At 35.6% G+C, this 13,984-nt stretch overlaps 1 protein-coding gene across 4 annotated transcripts in view; it reads left to right on the top strand.

The window, feature by feature from the left end:
• Positions 1-13,984, top strand: part of LOC138315247 (G-protein coupled receptor dmsr-1-like) — a 141,003-nt gene that overhangs the window by 115,745 nt on the left and 11,274 nt on the right. The window lies entirely within an intron of this gene.

Genomic DNA, 13,984 nt, shown 5'->3' with positions numbered 1-13,984 from the left:
ATCTTAGGTATTAGTACTAATCTGATATACATGTTAATATGCGCTAACATAGAGTTTATCTTAAAACATTAACAGACTGTCTAAGATTAGGTTGTTCACCTTATAATTTAACATTTCCATGGCTCCATGGTTCATCCTTGAATCCGCAGTACTCACGGGTCGCTGTCCCTTGGCTTGATAACAAAATCTTAACTGGACAGCCCGTATAAAATGGCCACGAACATGTTTACTGTGTAGGATGATAAGAAACACACTCATATAAACTTATCTGTCAATGTGTTTTATTCTAGGAATTTTATTGGTTTTATCTCCGTCTTAAAAGCAATAATAACTCGAGCTTTGAACATAAAAAAGTTAACTTGTCAGATAAGATACTAATCAGAGACTGTAATCGTCAGCAATGACGGGAGATAATGGCAGATATTGTCGTAATTGGTACATAACTTGCCAATATAATTTCAGCTTGTTTTGATAATTTTTGACGTTCATTTTTCAAATGTATAACATAAGATATATCCACAGGTGTTTGTATACTCAATATATGGTCCGTCAAACGCCCATTCAGCGAAATTACCTAGAAACATTTTCGAAACCATTAATTTATGTTATGTGCGAATTTTCAAGAAATAAGATCACTCCAACGGAACAGTAATTGTTTATTTTATAATCGTTGAAATTGAATGTACATCTTCCTAATTATTACATGCTTTAGTTATTTTTTAATGGTTAGATTACTTATATTCATTAGATAAAGGAAGCCGAATCGACTGTGAATCTGAAAAAAATTTCAAAATACAACAACGAGTTGAACTTAACGCCGGGAGTTTGACATATATTTTCTAACCAATGTTTCGAATACATCTGACATCAGACACGGGGCCAGACCAACTAGGATAGACTCTGAACGATTCTCATTCCAAACACAATCACTGCTCTCCTAGTCCCGATTATTATATTGTTTCCCCCTATACAAATTACCTAATGCCACAAGTATCACTAGTAATTGTAAAATCGATGAGGTAGGCTCTGTACCGGGTCCCTTGGTAACTTACTGTTTTTGTTAACGATATGTTTCCTTATTCTATTCCTAGATCTCTCTAAAGCTTCATTTATATTCTTCATTGTAAAGATATTCTTCTCAACATTAAAGCATTGAAGTGACTATTTTTTTTAAATCATCGGGGTATGAAAGAAATTTGTTTGCAAACGGTGTGAATCCGCGTAGGGATTATTTTTTCCAAATCAATACGCAACGTCAATGTTTCTTTTGTGACGTCACGATAACGTCGGGTTTCCGCGCCATTCTCGGATTTTGTTTTCCTCGTGGAATGAAAAAAAATGAATAGGCCAATCAGAAAGCCAGAAACAAAGAGAAAATTAATTATACATCGGTAAAATTACCTTCACTTATTTCACAACCATGAAATATAATTTTATATCCGTACTAAATTACTATATACAATATATATGTCTTAAATGTATCATCTCCTAACACTACAATCATATACTTGTAATTATATTATCCCTTAACTCTGCATCGATTGTATTAAATCTCCAGCTTTACTTCTATTATTTTACACCAAACAATACAGTATTCACGATAGCATAAGTTAGTTTACAACATGTTTGTCAACATAATGATACAAGTAGGTATACATTTTATTGAATGGTTAATTTTGACTTTGGGAGTTGTGCAAGGCTGACTGACCCCGTTCACTTACTATCGCAACGCTTTGTTATGAAACGGGGTTCACATCATTCTTATTATAAATCTGATCAGATACACTTTCCGTTATAGTTACTTTTATTGTTCTTTTCTTGATTAACCTTATGTGAACCTTTTATCAGGTTCCAACGAATAAGGTACAATTTTGCATGGCGCATCACTGGTATACATATGTAAATCAAACAACTTGACCTAATTTATTAACCTGGTTCCATACTTTGCGTAAAAAAAAACAATCCATAAAAACATTCTTACGTGTTCTTAGTTCGTCAATTATGTCTGATTTGTAATATCCCTCATACGTCACGTGACTCTTTTAAGAGCCTCGTTTTGACAGTAATTACACAATAACGCATCAGGGGTGCTGAGTACCATTATGAGCTATACAGCGTTAGTCCATCAGCTCCCCGATACCTACTCGTGTCAATAGCATTAATTGGTCAATCAGACTGGACGGTGATGATGCGAAATACACGCGCGTTTAATTGTATTGCGGGTGCTATAAGAACAAGATTACCAGTCAATATCTATGTGGATTAAGGGACTTTCCGTGAAATTCCGGATCTCTTCATATTGGTGAAAAGGATCTATCGGAGGTTTCCTGGTGATTGCGGCTATCATCTACGGATATTTCTATAAAGGCCAAGCCGCTCCGGGAATGATTTATTTGGTATTATGATATCAATTATTGTACTAGAGATCTGAGGCACCGATACAAGGCTGCTATAGAGCACGTTGTGAATTCCGTGTCACGTACAGCCAATGTTTTTTTTTTATCTGTTGTCAGCATCACGTCGTTATCTCATGTCGAGTTATCGTCTGTGATTTACACAATTGATTTCTATAAAATATATAGACTCGGTTTGGGACTTAATTAGGGTTAAGTAGAGTTTTATCGTAAAGTGTCTATACCGGGGTTTTGTGGTATTAAAACATGGTTTGTTGCCACCAATTGATGGGTGGTCGCGGGTGGTGTAGTGGTTAAGCCGCTTGCCTTTCACCTAGCTGGCCGGGGTTCGATCCCCGACACGGACGTGAAAAGGTGAGTGGTCACTTGCCCGGTCACGTTGGTTTTCTCCGGGCACTCCGGTTTCCTCTCACACTAAGACCCCTCGCACGCTTACTCCTGGCCATCGAGAGTGAATTACATAGATGTATAACTTGTTTCTCAATCGATATAAAACAAATAAAGTTTTTATATTATTTTAATTTATGTTTCCATAAGCAGGGATTGTCTTGTCTCTTACCACACTTTTACCTTTCATTTCTGTGGAGTATTTTTATCATGTTTTAAAAATAAAGCATTTTCAATGTCCATCTCGAGACAAATTAAGATAAACCTAGCCTAATAAATTATTCAGGATTTTATCGTGACAATATACAATGTCTGTGATGTAGACGTTACATCTACTGGTATTATCACACGCTCGTAATGTGTATCTATTATCAACTTCTCATGTTAAAGAATAGGTAGAGTCTACCATCGTAGTATTGAACTTAAGAAAGTTAATAATCTTTGATAGATCCGCGTATGATAAATCGAAAAAATATTTTAAAAAGATTATTCTAAATATCATTGAATCGTTTACTAAACGAAACGTCGAATTAAGGGGAAGGATGTGATTCGTTTGCTAATGATTTTTTTTAGAATTGCATTGTCCATGAAGGCATTGATTCCAAATATCCGATGAAACCAAACGACATATTAAAGATACTCCACCGCTGACAAATGGTATTTTTTCTCAATAAAAAAACAGGAGCAGACGATTTAGTATGTTTCATCAGTTACAAAAGTTACTTACTTCATACCATTAGCACCATTGAAAAGTTTAAACTTCTAATTTTACTTTAAGATAAAAATATTAAAAATAATTTATTGCATCACGAAAAACTTTTGCGGCACTATGTCCTATATGGAATGTAGTACTGATTGCTCACGCACAAAAAGCAAAATATATTATTTTATATCATTTTTGTGTTAATTAGACATACATATACACAATTTAACATTAATTATTGTTCAAACGACAAGTATAGTTTATGCTCTGTCGGCGGTGGAGCATCTTTTAGTGGTATACATTACCTATGATATATAGCTGTTCTATGTATTCTTCTTGACTTACTTTATTTCTGGAAGATCAGCTAATTATATTGTTTTCATACGCGGAATTACTTTAGACCGGAAGTGATGAATCTGATCCTGGATTGTATCTAAGTAGCTTCCCGGAAGTGGGTTCTTTAATAAGGACGTACCAGGTAAAGCCATTAACACGGTCTGTACCAACAGAAAACACACCGACGCTTTCCTAAAATATTAAGTGTGAGCCATACGATAACAGCATGACTGTCATTAGCTAAGTGACTTCTCCATCCATCTTATCCGCGTATTGTCCTGAATTGATGGACTACTGGAAAATTTCTTAATATCATATCTTACCCGCCAATAAATCAAAACCCGCGGGGTGCGGACGCTTTAACTTTTAGGATTACATGATCGAACGCGCGTTGGTAACCAAGACAAGGCAAAGGAATTTGGTCATGAATTCGCGACATAAATATAATATAACATTACATTATGCGAAAAACAGTTTAGCATGGTTTGAGATGTTCATAAGAGGAACCCCACAAATACTAAGGAGAGAAATTGTTTCCGATAATGCGATCATGCCTGAATCATGGCGCCTGTCGGAAAGTACATGATTCAAATGCTTGAAGCCATAACGACCAAATTCGTAAAATGATATTCATTATTAAACAGAACCCTAATTCTGCTATTTCCTGTTAAAAACGCCATGCTCAATTCGGAGTATTTCCGATAAAAAAAGTTTGAAAAAAAACGAGATTAAGTCAGATTCAATGCGCAAACTACATTCTACAAACAGTTTAGTCCGAATGTATGCCTTTCCGAAAAGTTCGACTTGATTATGGAACAAAGGTAATCAGTGGGATTGCCTGTTTGATCACTTGTGTTAATACCTAGTATGTACAACGGAGGGACGCACCTATAAAAACTAACGGACATACGTTTCTGAAGTAGGTGTCACATAAAATTTCCATATCACATACACCACTACATGTCTATCAAATGTGTGTGCAACCCATCTGGTTGTTTCACCCGGTTTTTCTCCCAAATAGTTTTGCAAGGAAAGCAGTTTTGCAAGGAACGCAGAAGCATTTTTATGCAATAAATCAAATTGCTGATACCGCCATAGACAACAGTGAAGAATCTTTGTTGTATTTGTCGTAGTCCCAGTTGAGAAAAACACTCATCATCTGCGCATTTTGACAATTTTTAGATTTATTTAAAGAAATCCATTTCACTAAAAGCGCAATAAATCATTATATCACTAATGCATATGTCAAAATTTAACTTAAAGTTTATCATAAGACACGATTCTCATAGGGAAAACAAAACATTCATACACGTTTAGTCTTCGTTCTCTGAACCCATAACTTTAATCCGCAGAACATCTGGTGCAGCTGGGGTTCCATTGTGTCACATTGTTGATCACGTGACATCCGGACAACGACGACATACGTCACGCGCTACTTACATAAGAGCATGTATCTGAAATCAATTTGCAATCCATTTCCGGTTATCAGTCAAGTGGCTGCCGATTGGTTCACATTTTGTGGCTTCTCTTTCACAACATGATGAGAGTTTTATGATGTTTACGGCCCATTGTCCTATCAATACGTCATCACAGTAATTAGTGTGTAGTGTCATAATCCCAATATTTTCATCAGCTGACGAGCAGGTCACAGTCATCCCGACAACGAACACATCCATCAAACGCTTGATAAAGTCAATGTTATAATCGCATGAGCTTCACCACGACTAATAACTTGGCTGTAGCGCCCCCGCCGCACGACATGGTAGGGGGAGGGAAGCAGGTTAATGGATTAGCTTGTATTGCAGGCCAACATTACCGGTATTAACAACACTTGGTTACGCCATCCATCGACGATGGTTGAACACACATTGATTAAGTGACGTAATGAGATCAACAAGGTAATTAGGTCTGTGATTGTCAATTCTCAACAGCAATCAAATTAATATCTCCAATTGATAAATTTCATACGCGTATCGAAATGACGGACAGACAGACGAGGAATCACATTGTGATTTACCACATTTCATTGATGCGATGGACTTTGGTTTGAGTCTAATTTGTTGATAAAATAGCCATGGTCAAGAACTCGGCAGCAGTAAAGAAGTTGGATATTTGGAAGTTTTGACGATTTTCGTTTAGTCAAATAAGAAGATATTCCCTTTCGGGTAATTGAGTGATATACAATGTATAAGACTGGCAAGTCTGTGTAAGAAGTAATACTCATCAAGCAAATGTACGCCACCTCAGTATTTTATGATATGGCAACATTTATAACCCGAACATTCACAATGCTGCGCGTTAGGTTATACTTTAACATACGTTTTGGTAAAATGGGTTCCGTTGATTGTGTTTAATCGACTTGTTTTTCCACTTTTCCCGCTGTAGGTTTTGTAAAGTTTAGTTATTTGTGTAGAAACTGTGATATTATAATTGTTTGTTGTGCATGGTTTTGTTAATTAATGAATCTGGCTAACAGCTTTTCTGTTTGATCCGTATCATGTTTATAAAGTTTTATTATCTTATTTTGTAATTTTATTTTATCGCGCAAACGTGATTGATCCACTTCCAGGTCTTTCTGTGTTTGACCATTGCAGTAAAACTGGTTAACGTGATTTGATTTTATGATAGTTCATATTTTAAAAAGCTTTCAACAGTTTAAGATTATCAGCTGTCCTCGTTTGTCGGCTGTTAAGTTCTGTTTACATTTAGTAATACTTCTAATTAACTAAAAAGGCACTTTAATTGAACTGGTCTCATGTCCTATACGCTTTCAACACTTTATAAAACGCTATTTTAATTGTTTATACTTGCCTCAGTTTGTACTGTTGTATACTTTAGAAGGTCCTTTTTCCCAGAGACCTACTACGATCTTAATCTGGTGTGAATATAACAGCAACGTTTGGTCTCTCATCTTGTACTGTGTTTTGGTAATATTGATTGTGATCATTTCATAGAATTAAATAATGGTAATTTCTAACACCTGAATCCGTTCTTATACCGTGGTTTTGAAATTTTGATAAATTTTGATTTTATCGGTAGGCCTCAGAGTTTGTAGTCTTGTTTTCGGCGTATCTCGCCACTTATCCCACATCTCAGTCTCTATGGTGAGACAGATGTGTTAACCCCCCCCCCCCCCCCCAAAAAAAAAAAAAAAAAAAAAAAAAAACACACACACAGAGGAGCAAAATCTTACTCTACTTTACTCTACATGATAGATTTCCTAGGTTTTCTAAGATGCTGAGTGCAAACTTGAAAAATTACGGATAAAAACATCAAAGGTTGCAATGCATGCTTGTGAGTCATAACTCATGCTTCAATCTTTAATGATATTTTATCACATGGCACTAGGAATAACTACCATTAATTAGTAATTATGAGAGAAATGTCAAGTTGCTTGTTTTGATGTGATGTAACATCAATGTAAAAGAGTATAAATTCGCTACGTCAGCCGTACATTGATATCCTTATACAGACTGCGCCACCACGCAAACGTTAATTGAAATATTATCAAATAATCTGCGGTTGAAGTTCTATCGTGTTGCACGGAAGATTATACAAACTGACATTGATCATGTTATTTCAATGCTCGAATTGATAATAAAACGTTCTGCATTGCATCATTGCTTGATGCCTTAAACGTTTTGGGACGGCTTGGCGTTATAATGGTACACTCGGACTTTGCCTGGATCACGCCTCTACAATCTTTTTAGATCGTCTGATTTTGAAAACGCGATGTGCAAACTTTTTATTTTTAGTCACGCTTATATCTTGCGGTACTTGTTGAATTTTGTCAATCAACTATTTGATAGAAAATATTATTTAAATTGATGCAAATCACAGTGGAAAAGTTCTTTTGAAGTCTGTTAACTCAATAAAACATATACACTATACAAACATCATACATATATATAGCGAGAGTACATGCTATCATAGAATACACGGTTATTTTGGTGCAAAACTAAGGAAAGCCGAGATGATCACCAAATTAACCATGTATTCTGCTTATCCTACAATTATTGGCCTATAAACGACACTCAAAACGAAAACAGATTGCGGGTTGTTTGCTTGATTTGGGTTGAAGCGAGACGCTTGTTGCGATGGGAAAGATCCATTCACTAAACCTGAATGATAGTGTGCTCTTATTTACTGTCGTGGGAAATAATCGCCTTTTTCGTTCTGTTTAAGGAACTTTTTGGGTTTTGTCTTATTAATTCTGAGTATCAATGAAACAGACACGGAAATACTTGTGACGTCATTATTTGTGAGCGAAATTCGCTTTTTTTGTTTGTTTGTTTGATTAATTAACGTCCTATTAACAGCTATGGTCATGTAAGGACGGCCTCCCCAGTATGCGGCGTGTTACGTGTATTGTGCAAGGTGCGTGTTTTGGGAGACTGCGGTATATTCGCATTGTTTTCTCAGAAACGTATGACGTTTCCCGGTATACCTACCTTCAAAGGTAGATAACTCATTAATATGGAAATACAAAATTGATACTAAATTCAATCTAAGTAATAACTCTTGTTCAGGATCACTTGCTTCTACTTTTAATGTCCCTACGATATCGGTCTCGTTATCAAATGAAGATAACATCGTGATATTGATACTTGTCCTCAATGTATGAATGTCTTACCGTAATATACAGTTGTGTTGTCGGTATGTAAAATATAAGTATCATTGCATTAACCTATGTGACGTTTAGATTCACAAGAATTCTTATCAACGTGACCAAATCCTGGTTTTTTTCTCTCAAAATTTTGTAGCTTTTTATGATCATACAATAGAGACAGCAGATAAAATTCTAACGCCCTACCAGCAGGACCTTCGTTAGATCTCCCAATTTTTAATCCAAATAAAATCCATAACAAATATTTTAAGCATGCTGAATTGGTTGACGATATGTATACAGTTGCATTAATCATTGGATTGGCATTCACATAATAGGAATTAACATATCGTCAAGTGGAGGTGTTTCACACGAGGCTGAAGGATAATCGTTATTGACGGATCCCTGAATTTAATTGGCAGTGAACTCATTTCACATTGACTATAATTGACACAAAATTCATTTTGTATTGAGTTTAACTGACAATTAATTTTATCTAGCTTGACATAATTGACTGATTTGATGATCGCCCGCAAGACGTTTATAAAAATGTGAGATATTTAGTACAACGCCAAATCGAAAAACACGACACGGAATAAAAGAGTTGTTGTATCGACAAGTAAACAGATAGAAAACCATGTTTAATATGGATAGCATGTAATATTCATGGACTAACCGTTACAGGTTAACATGTCCACATTGTATGCTATGATACCTTACTATGGGACGTTCAACTAGTATATAGATCTGAAGATCGAATGTCGGACATTACTATCTTCAAAAAGACGTTGCATCCTAACGTCTTCCTTGACACCGCATTGTTTTCGCCCCTGTGAGGAAGTCTATGTATTCAAACCTAAAATCGAGAATGTGTTTACTGCGGCTTTGTGTTGTTATAAATAGGAATCCATTTGCTTACGTGTGTGTTTTGGAAGTCAAATATGTCCATGATGTGTCTTTTAAATTACTCTTAGATCAAAGTTAAACATGATAAGAATTCTCACAAAAGCGAAAGCTCAATTTATGCCTAAAAAGGGTGGGTCGAAGCCTATGGAATAAGTGAAATGTTCGGGGGAAAAGTGAAAAGATAATATCCCAAATTTAGTCGCCTTTTGTCTAAATTTGTATGCTTTACATGCAATTGTTTGCTTTAGGTGAATGCCTTATGCGTTTTGGATGATTTCATTGAATTAAAACGCTTATGAGTAAAATAAAGCATATAGAAATGTAAAACAAAATCATTTATTTAAACCGCAATATATTAACATTATATTATCGTTCTCTGAAAGTAAGCCGCGGCTAAAGCTATAAAGATAATATTATATAGTTCATATCCTTATCAACATCAGATCGTTTAATTAATTTATATCTTTGTTAATCTGACCTTGTCCTACGCTCCTAACTGCGAATTGTTCATGTTCGTCGGTTCTCTACCCCTCCTGGGAGGGCATACCTTTTGGTCTGCACTTTCCAAGAGTGTATATTAAAATAAGCGATCCCCGCGGTGAATACTTCTGCCTTGGAGTCTTCCCGCTGCTAACCTGTCGCCTGTACTGCCAGGTTTTCACGCATCCCAGAAATGCCAAATGTTGTTCTGAATTACACGTAACTATCTGACGAATCTGTATAATATCTAACATTACGATATTGACAGGGTTGTGGCTTTCCAGGTGGTCTGATTTCAAAAAAGCGTTTTATGATTTTTATTCAAGAATTTGGATTGTGAAAGTGGTTTTTAAAATTACAACGAAATTGTAACAAAAACAATTTTGCGATAGACTTGAAAATAACCGCCATTATCGGTAACACATGGCGAGACGCACGCGAAGCAATCTTGTCAATAATGTTTTTACTGCCAAAACAACCACCAGAGGCCCCCTTAGTCTTACACTGCAAACATACTGATAATATGCTGTTATCATAGTTTGCATTTGGAATCAGGTTTCGGTGATTTTTAGAAAATAAAAGTAATTGGCTCTTTTTCTCTTCAATAAAGGACACGTGTTGTAAACATTAAAACATGAATATGTTGCTCAGAAGATATAGTTCAGCTATAGATCATTAACCAAAGTGGCTTTATTACAATAATGATGACCATGAGCTGTTTCTTGAATTCCATTGATGAATATCAGTCATTTAATCATCAGTCAAAAATTGGCATCTACACACGAACCATTACTGTTAATTAGAATTAGAACAGTACCATAGAATCGCTTATGAATTCAAGGCTATGCAACATTTGTCCCCCGTGCATTTTTCTAGGCAATAGATACATGTAGGACAGTTGATTTTTCTTGATTGTTGCAAATTATAAAACAATCTAATTTTGAAACAGAAAAATACCATCAAAATAGCCGCAAATTATTTCGGGAGTTCCATCAATTTCTTATGGTAAATGAAGTCAATTATAAATTATCAGTTACTTTTTGAAGTCAGATTGTGATATTCCTCTAACATCACATGGGAACTTCACATCACGAAAAAAGATGGAAGGTTCTCTTAAGTTTCACATGTTCACGCATTCGTGGTGTTATTGTAAACTTTTAGTCGATTGTATCATCGGAAAACGATGTGGTTGTCATTGCTGGTTTCGGAGGACGATCTGACGTCATTGTGATTGTAGGCGTTTCAGGCTGTGTTCCAGAAATCTAGTGCTATAAAACAGCGGTCTATAAAACTAGATATTTAAGAAACTACCTTTAACGCATTAATATTTTTAAATGGTTCCAATGCTATAGTGTATAACAAAATTGGTCATCTCGTACTCTGGGAACAAAACCCCATGCAATCCCTTATTGCCAGAACAATTCCAAACAAATGCGATACCACATACAATACTATGATTACGCTTAGATGAAAGTTCATGGCGAGATTACGCACAAACGTGGGCACACAAGATATATAATATCCACGGCCACCACATAATTGTATATTACTCTTAGATATCCTAGCATCATGTCTCGTAACTCCCAAAGTTCTTGTCCCAAATCTGCTTCCATCTTCCTTGATATACCCTGGGACTTTCCTTAATAAAGCACTCCTCAGTGACATTATATACTACTGATGAAAACCTCGGTTCTGCTGAACCATAAATACATTAGTCTACGCTGACTTGATTTGCATATTTACGTTGCCATGGCGAACCAGTTCGATCATTGAAACGCCTTGGAAACATTAGTCCAGTTTTGCTGGACGTTCAGAAAACGATATAGCTATTACTCCGTCGATAGTTTTCCCCATCTGAATGTTTTAAATGAAGTCAGATGCAGTGCCTCGAGCGTGATGGAATACTTGTAAGGAAGACAATGTCATAGTTAAGTGCCTATGCAAGAACGCTCGAGATGTTTGGAGGTCAATCAATTTCCCTAAATGACTCTCAAGTAATATTACAGAATTTTTGTCGTTTGTAATAGTGCTTGTTTGAGGAAATAACGTGCAAAGCGCAGACAAATCCAAATATCACAAACTGATACGGAAAAATTGCCGCCATCTCCATCGATCTTATTACTTTTTGTTATTATTTCTTTGGCATTTTATTCAATATTTTGCCGTTGGGACATTTGAATATCCATGAATACGGTCTATTTAACCGACCCAGACGAGGTTTTGACTTTAAAATTCCAAACTCTATAAAAGCTGTCTGATTACCATTGACATCGCGTGATACCGACACTTCTTTGTCGTACGCACTTTACAGTCAGCCAGCAGTGTTCTATTATTAGTAACAAAAATTAACATTACAATTGATGGATCATGCTATCATTAATTGGCAATGACTAGATGACCAATTAACCAGAAGTAACATGTTTTCAAATGAAGACACACACATTTAGTTTTATTCAACAATTAACCATTTTACAGTACACAACAATTATTATTCAGATCTGTGTTGAGTTCTTTAAAAAGAAGTTAAAATGTACATTCTTCTGAAATTAAATTGTTGGTTCTTAATCGCCTACTTAACTGCTGTTTTAGTCATTCGTATGAGGGCGACATCTTTAAGCATTTTTGATAGCTATTTTGACTTTTTAATCACCTTAGGAGGGCATTTAATGTGAGCAATAAAATTGAGCTGGTGGTTTTTGTGACACTGGTAAATGTTGTGTGACAAAGGTATGTTTGTCGTAACACAAATAACCTTAAATAGGTGTTGTCTTGGGATGGTGGCGAACTGATGTCCCTAAAGGTGATTGGCTGTTTTATACATCATATGGAGAACTGGATATGGTTCATTTAAATCAACACCAATTGATTTGATATTCTAAAACATTTGAATATGTGAAAAAGTGACTAGCTGACCAGCTGCCATGAAATGGCCATAGGTCAATGTTTTCTGAAGAACACCGGTAAATCTCTCATAGCAATAATATTACCCTCATAAGTGACCAAGATTTTATTTAAGATGTAAAACGTCATTTGGGGGAAAATGAACACCTTCATGCTCGTACTAGTACGTTGTGTTTAAACGTGTATATGTGTCAGTAACTTATGATTTACAAATTGATCAATATGTTGGAGCTCAAGCTCAAATGATAAAACAGTCAAAGTTAACTTTCCATTTACGTTATGGGCCATACCTGGGTCTATATTCTTACGCCAGGTGTACGAGATGTTAACACTTTAGATTTTAGTTTTATTTGAAATATTTCATACGAATAAGAAAACTAGAGTAAATCTATCGTAGGGTGTTTATTACAGTATTCACTTTTACCTTACGGCCAATTATACTTACCCTGTATCACACAGCTGCAACATTCGCTCCACTATCCAGGCACCGCAATGTTTTTCTAGAACATTAAAAATCAACATAAAATTTTAGGTTTTGTGAAATAAATATCGCTTTGACTTTAAAACCTAAGACGGATCAACAAAAATCATATTTCTGTGTCAAGTATAAAACTTACCAAAGTAAATATATAATAATTAATATGATGTTGGTTGGGGACATCCGTAGATAATATCTTTTTGATGGAGCTGACGACCACGGTTTCATAATAGACATTGTCTTACACACTTTTGCTCCTATCTTACATATGTTTTCAATCATTTCTATTTCATCAGTGTTTGATCTTTCCGGCATTTATTACTTATCTCCTCTCAATAGGTGGCTAATTGATTAGGTTTTACGTCACAGCTAGTGTTATTTAAGGGCGACCTTCCTTTTATGCAGTTGTTGTCTGTCTGGATGTCTGTATGTTTTGGAAGACTGATGTATTCGTGTTGTTTCTTTTGTAGTGCTATCTTGATATGTTCTTTTTAGAGAACAAAGAAAATTGTTGGTAAAGGAAAACAATGGAAAACCAATAATAGTCAGTTCCACTGTAATTTTTACCTGTGTTTACCTTTGTTCGTTTACCTGAGTTACCTATAGTTTGTCAAAAGTAAGGAAATAGACATATGTATATAAATAGTACAGTACTAAATATATTTCATTCATTTTGATAGACCAATATGCTCACTTACTGAAGCATGACGTCGAAGACAACACGCCGGTCACAGTATACTGACAAAGGGCTAACCAGTCGTCCCACTCCCTTC

The sequence above is a fragment of the Argopecten irradians genome, chromosome 1 (genome assembly GCF_041381155.1).
Source record: "Argopecten irradians isolate NY chromosome 1, Ai_NY, whole genome shotgun sequence".
Lineage (NCBI taxonomy): Eukaryota > Metazoa > Mollusca > Bivalvia > Pectinida > Pectinidae > Argopecten > Argopecten irradians.
This window is presented reverse-complemented; position numbering and strand designations above follow the sequence as displayed.